The sequence below is a fragment of the Macaca thibetana genome, chromosome 1 (assembly GCF_024542745.1).
Source record: "Macaca thibetana thibetana isolate TM-01 chromosome 1, ASM2454274v1, whole genome shotgun sequence".
Taxonomy (NCBI): domain Eukaryota; kingdom Metazoa; phylum Chordata; class Mammalia; order Primates; family Cercopithecidae; genus Macaca; species Macaca thibetana.
Window position 1 is genome coordinate 206,434,563 of NC_065578.1, and position 7,045 is coordinate 206,441,607.

Below are 7,045 nucleotides of genomic sequence, written 5' to 3' on the forward strand. Positions count from 1 at the left end.
CCGTTCCTTTTCTAATGATCCGGTTGTGGATTCAGGCTCAGTAAGCCAAGGCCACAAGCAACAGGGCTTGGGCTCCATCTGCTTCGGCCGCTTGCAGCTGCCTTCCAGGAAGTGCTGGAACAGCAGAAGCAGCTAGCAGTGTGCTCAAGAAGTGGTCAGCAGCTGGGAGCAGCTGGAGGAGGGGAGGCCAGTGAGCAAATAGCAGCTTGGGAAATAGGGTTTTGGCTACACAAAGTTCACTGTTGTTTTCCAAGAAAGCAGAACCTAGTGGAGCCACCCTAGAGAACAAGGAGAGGAGCAACTTGAACTGAGTGTTGGCTCCAAACTTCTACGGCATGATACGCTTGGCCACCCAATTGTGATCAGAGCCATTGTTGTTCCCCGGGGGCAGGGGGGCAGAGGGCAGGCGGCCGCTCGGAGTAAAAGGGGAAGACAGACAGGCAGTCCAAACACCACCAAATGACAGAGATGGAGACCAAGACCAAAGGAAAAAACAACAGAAGGGATTTTTGTCCTTGAGATGTGCTATGCAAATTCTTTTCAATTAGTTTACTATTAATTATTCCATCTTGAACATTTAGAGCTGTTCAACCTGGGCAGTATCTACGTTTTGAAGTGGTAAGTTCTCCATTTCTAGCAGTCTGAGCAGAAGCTCAGCTGTTATCTACCAGAAATTCTATTAAAAGGATGAAAGGTTGAACTAGATGACTTCTAATTCCGAAGACTGTAATTCAGCAGAACTGGCTAATCCCCGGCAAATGATACCCTTTCTAAGTATGCATGTGTCACCGAAAGTCACTCAGACAAACCAGACTATTTGTAAACAGGTCTGATTATCTGCAAATTAGCTGATTGAAGCTTCCTGGGTATGAAGCAGGGCTTATTTTAAGAAATTAAGTTAATTTAGGTAATAGTTGTGTTGAAAAGCAACAAGTTCAGAAACAATTAAAAAGAATGCAGCTTCCTTCTTATTTTTTTCAACTCTACATTTTCTTTTCAAATTGTTTCTAATAGACCATCTGTCAAGAAAGGCTCTTTCGATTGGGCACAGTGGCTCATGCCTGTAATCCCAGCACTTTGGGAGGCCGAGGCTGGTGGATCACCTGAGGTCAGGAGTTCAAGATCAGCCTGGGCAACATGGTGAAACCCTGTTTCTACTAAAAACACAAAAATTTGCTGGGCGTGGTGGCACACCTATAATCCCAACTACTCCAGAAGCTGAGGCACAAGAATTGCTTGAACCCAGAAGGCAGAGGTTGCAGTAAGCTGAGATAGCACCATTACACTCCAGCCTGAGAGACAGAGCAAGATTCCATCTCAAAAATAGAAAAAAAAAAAAAAAAAAAAAAAAAAGAAAGGCTCTTTTGTTAATTACTTAAATATGATTGGAAGTCATTATTACTTTTTAAGTCAATAGAAGTCTTTTTAGTTTATCTAATAGCATATTAATTCCTATGCTTTACATGTTTGTACCCAAACAGCACCCAGCCCTGCACCTAACATATAACAGGTGCTCAATAGATGCTCATTGAATTAATTGGTTGCAAAAACCGAGTGTATACATTGAACATTTCTGCATATTTGTGATAATAATAGTATTTTGAACACTTGTTCTATGCCAGTGACTGGGTCAAATAAACACTCAACCTCATAGTAATCCCTACTAAGTGATTGCTATATTAGCCCCATTTTACAGATGATGCAACTGAGGCCAGTGAGTGGCAGAGCCAGGATTCAAGGCCAGGCCTGTCCAACTCCTGAGCCGAAGTTCTCAGCAAGGGTATTAAACTGAATCTGAATCCTCTGCTTAGTTTATCTGTTTTGAAGTGCTACATGTGGTATGTTCAGCAGATGAAAACTCTCTGATGAGGCACGTGTGGATGGGATGGCAGGGCTGAGAAGGCCGGCTCCCCCACGGGGTGTGCACAACCTACCTCCCCAGCTGTTTCTGCTACCGGCTGGGGCCTTCAACTCCACCACCTCCCTTCCCCCAGGCCCTAAATCACTCTCAGGCCCTTTGTTCTTCCCCACAGCTGCTCAGCAAATTCCTTGATTTGAAATTACGATCACAGGTTGGAGTGCTACTTAAAATAATTTTGCCAAATGTTCCATCTCTCTGTGTTGATGAATATAATGGATGACAATTTAAAGAGCAAAAAAAAAGTAAGTATTCACTTTGTGGAAGACCAAAAAAAAAAAAAAAAATCATAGGCTGCATGTATAGCATTAGTTTGGCTCGGAAAGATTCATTCCCCCAGGAAGCTAGCCAAATGCTGGACTTCTGTTGAGCCGCAGCATGGCCAGGAGAGCGGGCTGCTGGCAGGTACGGCCTGCAATAGAGGGAGAGAGCAAAGGTCAGGGCATGTGTTGGGTTTGTTTAAGCATGAGTCAGAGGAGTGGGGGTAGACCTGGGATCCAATTTCCAATTTCCTGTGCAAGTCACTGAGCGGCACTTCTCCCCTTCCCCAAAAGCCTTTTAGGCGCACCGCTCTGCGGAACAAAGGGAGATATGGTACACATAAATAACCGGGACAGGCGGGTCTTCTCAAAGGTGGAGCCTCTCTTGAATTCGGAAAAATGCAAGCTCTGAGGGAAGCAGGGATGAAGGCAGACCACGTGCATCTAGCACTTTGGCCAACTGAGGCTTCCGGGGCTTGGAGGTCCTCACCCTGGGCTCTTAGCACAGCCTGAGCACAATGAACATGTGGGCCAGCCCTTCCTGCAGGCGGCCCTGTGGCCAGGCTCAGCTCAGGCGAGGGGTGGCTGGGCCATGAGGAATCAGAAGAAGGCTTCTTCCTTCACACCGGGTCCTGCTCAGCAGGTGGACATTTCCCCTATGTCCTGAGGCTTCTTCCAGCCTTGAGCCCCAAAAAGCAGGTGGGGAGAGATGAGCAAATCCTGAGCAAACAAGAGATGGCGGTGACGCCTCTCTGAGGTTTTCCATACCAAAAAAGCCCCGGCACAAGGCAGGCACTGCTGGCAGCCCGACCCCACAAGCTCACTTCCAGTGCAGGAATCCGACAGGAACATGTGCCCCCAGGGCCACCGGAAATGCAAACTGTTCTCTGAAAACCAGCTTGGCCTCTCTGTAGGAGTCTTGCCATGCAGAAAACACCAGGCCCTCTGGAAACGCCCCTGTTCATTGAGGGTCTCTGGCTGGCTGGCACTATGCCCATCAAGGCCACCTCCCATTGGTGACACGCCAGGTTGTGCTGAATCACAGCAAGCTGGGAGCTCTGTGCACCCCCAAAAGGATCTTCCACACAATGAGAAGCACTCAAAAGAAATGGTTACAGCTGCTGGGGACCCCGTCAGCCTTTGAGGGCAGTGAGGTGTCCAGGTGGCAGCGTCTGGGGCAAACAAGCTTCCCCAGCTGGGGAAGATTCCTGCCCCTTTCTGGGCCTCATTTCCTCGTCTATGAAATGGGCATAACCGTGTCACTTCGCCAGGGGTTGTAATGGGTAAATGCCCCTGCTCGGTGGAGAAGCAGGAGTCTTTCGAGCTATTTCCATCAGAAATGGCAGAAGCACGGCAGGGCAGGAGAAGTGCCCATCTGTGGGTCAGGACAGAAGGCAAAGGTGTCGTTAGACACAGAGGATACTTGTCTGCCTGCCTGTATGGTCTGCTTACCACATTCCCTCCAAAGCAGGGCCCCAGGCCCGCCCAGCCCCTCATGGACTCCACTCCAGACCCTCCTCCTAGACGGGTGGGGAAGCGAGGCAGAGCCTGCGGGGCTCCCCTCGCTGAGGTGTGGCAGTTCCCCTCTCTTCCTTTCTCTCAGGTGACTCCTTTGACCCCCAAGGATCCCTGAGCACTCATTTGCTGTCTCCAGCCTCTCTTGCTTGGAAGAGGAAAGAAATATCTCGGGTTCCTTTGTCTTTGGGCCACACTAGCTCGTCCCTACCCCACTCACTCAGGACACATCAGGAGGGAGCAGAAGGACTGGCTGCCCAACGGAAGGAGATTTTATCACTGATATTGTTTGAACTTACTGGTGTGTGGCAATTAAAATGGTTTAAAAGCAGTCTGACTTGGAGCTGGATTGTCTTTAAACTCTAGGGACAATGCCGTCCTCACTGCCAGCCCCCCGAGGCACACCCATCCCCGTACCCTCCTTGCTACTGCTCATCCAGGACCCCATCTTTATGGGCCTCCCAAGTCATAAGGGGTCACTCTCTTCTCTCCTTGGATGCCCATAACACAGAAGATGGTCTGCACCCTAGTTACTACCTCTCCTACAGGAGCCCTCGGGACACAGGCCTGTTGGGAATCCCCTAAAAGGGTGTTCTCCCTCTCCCAAGCTCTTCTTGGGCCCTTTGGGAAGGTAAAGAAATAGCACGTCCTCCACATCCCCATGGGCATAAGAGGAGGGTCTTTGATGCCTCGTTTTTCTTCTTGTGTTTTTGTTTTCCCTTTTTGCAGATCTCTGCATTTAATGAGGAAGTGCTGTCAGCGGAAAGGAGAGAAGCTTCACCCCGACCACCCGCAGGACCCACGTCCCTCTCAGCAGGGAGGCAGAATCATTCTTCTATTCCCTTCCTCGAAGGGCAGCTCCAGACACTCACGCGGACCCAAGTAGGAAAAGCACAGAGCGTGTCCTCACACTGTGTACCTCCTCCAGGTAACGTCCTGGAGAAATCTCTGGAAAGAGAAAACAGAAATTTTATGGCCCACAATTAAAATGATTTGAGTCATAAGTAACTCTGATACTTGCCCCACCAAACACATGCTACGTTCCACACCCCCTGCCCGCCCTTCTCATCCATCTCCACGCCGAGCCCTCTAACAACCTTACAAGGCAGAGACTTTTTACTCTCATTTCCCAGAGGAGGACATTGAGGCCAAAGAAGAGAAGGGATTCCTCAGGTGACACCGTAAGTGACAGAGTCGAGACCCACATCGGGCCTGTCTGAAGTCAAGGTCACTCTAATTCCTCACACAGCCCCGCCAGAGGTTCCCACAGTGCTGGGTGCTAGCTGGGTGATAAGGCCTTTCCACAAAGGCCATCGAAGTACCTCATCAGGCCAGACGCGGTGGCTTACATCTGTAATCCCAATACTTTGGGAGGCCAAGGATCACCTGAGGTCAGGAGTTCAAGGCCAGCCTGGCCAACATGGCAAAACCCCATCTCTACTAAAAATACAAAAAATTAGCCAGGTATGGTGGTGGATGCCTGTAATCCCAGCTACTTGGGAGGGTGAGGCAGGAGAATCGCTTGAACCCGCGAGGCAGAGGTTGCAGTGAGCCAAGATCGTGCCAATACACTCCAGCCTGGGTGACAGAACGAGACTCTGTCTAAAAAAACCTCACCATCAGTAGAGAACTGTCACCTTCCTAAACGAGGAAACTGACACTTTTAAAAGCAAACAGATTTCTGAACTTGGGGTTAATGATAAAACTGGAAAAACGTAAAAGACTCCCTGTTCCTCTCCTCCATTATCAATATGTGACTTAGATTTGGATGCCAAGTCAAATCTCACCAGAACTATATCCTCCATGGTAACTTATTAAAGAGTCAATCAAAGTTTGCTTTAAGAGAAAAGTAAATACACCCAACTTTCCATACAATGCCGGACCCTGAGTTCACTTCCTGGTTTCACTGTTGACTCAGGTTGCAATCCTAGATAAGTAACTACACATGCTCACTGCCCCGGGCCCAAAGCTGGGGTAAGAGCCTGGAGTCAGCGCACCCCCAAGAATTCCGGAACATGGGAAGGTGCCCATCTTTCGTGGAGGGGGCCTGCCTCAGAGAGGAAAATCAGGCAAAAGGCCATGTGCAAAGCTCCACGTGCAGGTGCAAGCTGCTTGTCCCTGTGTCTCTGATTGCGAGGAAAGGGGTCACCGTTTGTCACACCACCAACAAAACCCTGCCATCCTTTGGCTCTATGCTCACCCATAATTACTGGCATGAGGTGGGAAGCGCTGCCCTCTGGGACTCAGGTGGTGGGAAGGATACAGAACAGAGTCGGCAAGTCAACTCCAATCACAGTGAGCATTTTCAAAGAAACAAATAAAAATAGCCAGAAGTGGGTCAGCACTTACAGTGAGGTTAGAGACAGGAAATTGGGACAGACTCCGGGTCCTGTGTAGAGGGACAGAAGTTTTATTTCATAAGTACAAACTCATACTGTCTTTCCAATCTGATTCCTTGTTTCTTTTCTTTTGCTTGTTCATCTCCTCTGTCTTTTGGATACATAGTAAACACACACACATAGGCAGCTAATAAAAACAGTGTGATGTTGGATCCTTGCTCCTTCAGTTCTAAGGTCCTCTTTTTCCTGAGGCTGAAGAAAAAGATACTTAAAGAAAACTTACTTAAGAGTCAGGCAGGAAGGGGAGGTGGGATACACACTTTGCCTCTCTTTCAGGTTTCTGCAATCTCAGCGCATGCTGCTTAAGAGGAAAAGAGCAGCAAAGCAGATGAAAAGCACTGTGTCCTTAAGTGATTTACCTGTTCCCAAGCAGGCCTGCCTCACACCTGCATCCCCCCAACTCTCTGTCACTGACCCTGCCACCACCATATCTGTGGCATCCAGTGTGCTGCACACACAGCATATGTGTGCAAGTGCATGGTATATACACATAGCACACATGCATGCATGCTATAAACATGTGCCCATACATAAATAACACATACAGGCATGCATGTGTTATTTATGTATGTTATTTGGTTCAGCCTTGGGGCTCCTTTTATTTTTCAGTGAACTGAAAGAAGGCAACCTTTGGAAGTATGTGTTTTAGTGCTCTAGCAGATTACCAGTGAAACCTGCTGACTCTCACCAAGGACCCCATGTTGCCAAATCTTCTCTCCTGGCCCTGATGATCTGCACCTTAAAACCAAGGCCCAGGTTGACTGCACAGCAGAGTTTACTATTCGCTTGCTCACTCTCTCTCTCCTCTCTCTTTTTTTCTGTAAGCCCAATAAATCTGCCCTATCACGTCATTGAGGCCGCAAGGAAATGTAATCCTGCCAAGTGTGGGAGTTAACAAAAACTGCCAAAGTCTTAAGGTTACAGAGAGAGCAAGAACCACTTTCTGGGTTATG

The 7,045-nt window shown here is 48.5% G+C and overlaps 1 long non-coding RNA gene across 1 annotated transcript; it reads right to left on the minus strand.

The window, feature by feature from the left end:
* Nucleotides 1-1,470: 1,470 nt before the first annotated feature.
* On the minus strand, nt 1,471-6,544 carry LOC126942664 (uncharacterized). Its single transcript, XR_007721600.1, has 3 exons — nt 6,043-6,544; nt 4,566-4,641; nt 1,471-2,330 (listed from the first exon to the last, which is right to left on the minus strand). It is a non-coding gene; the product is annotated as an uncharacterized LOC126942664 (long non-coding RNA).
* Nucleotides 6,545-7,045: the final 501 nt, after the last annotated feature.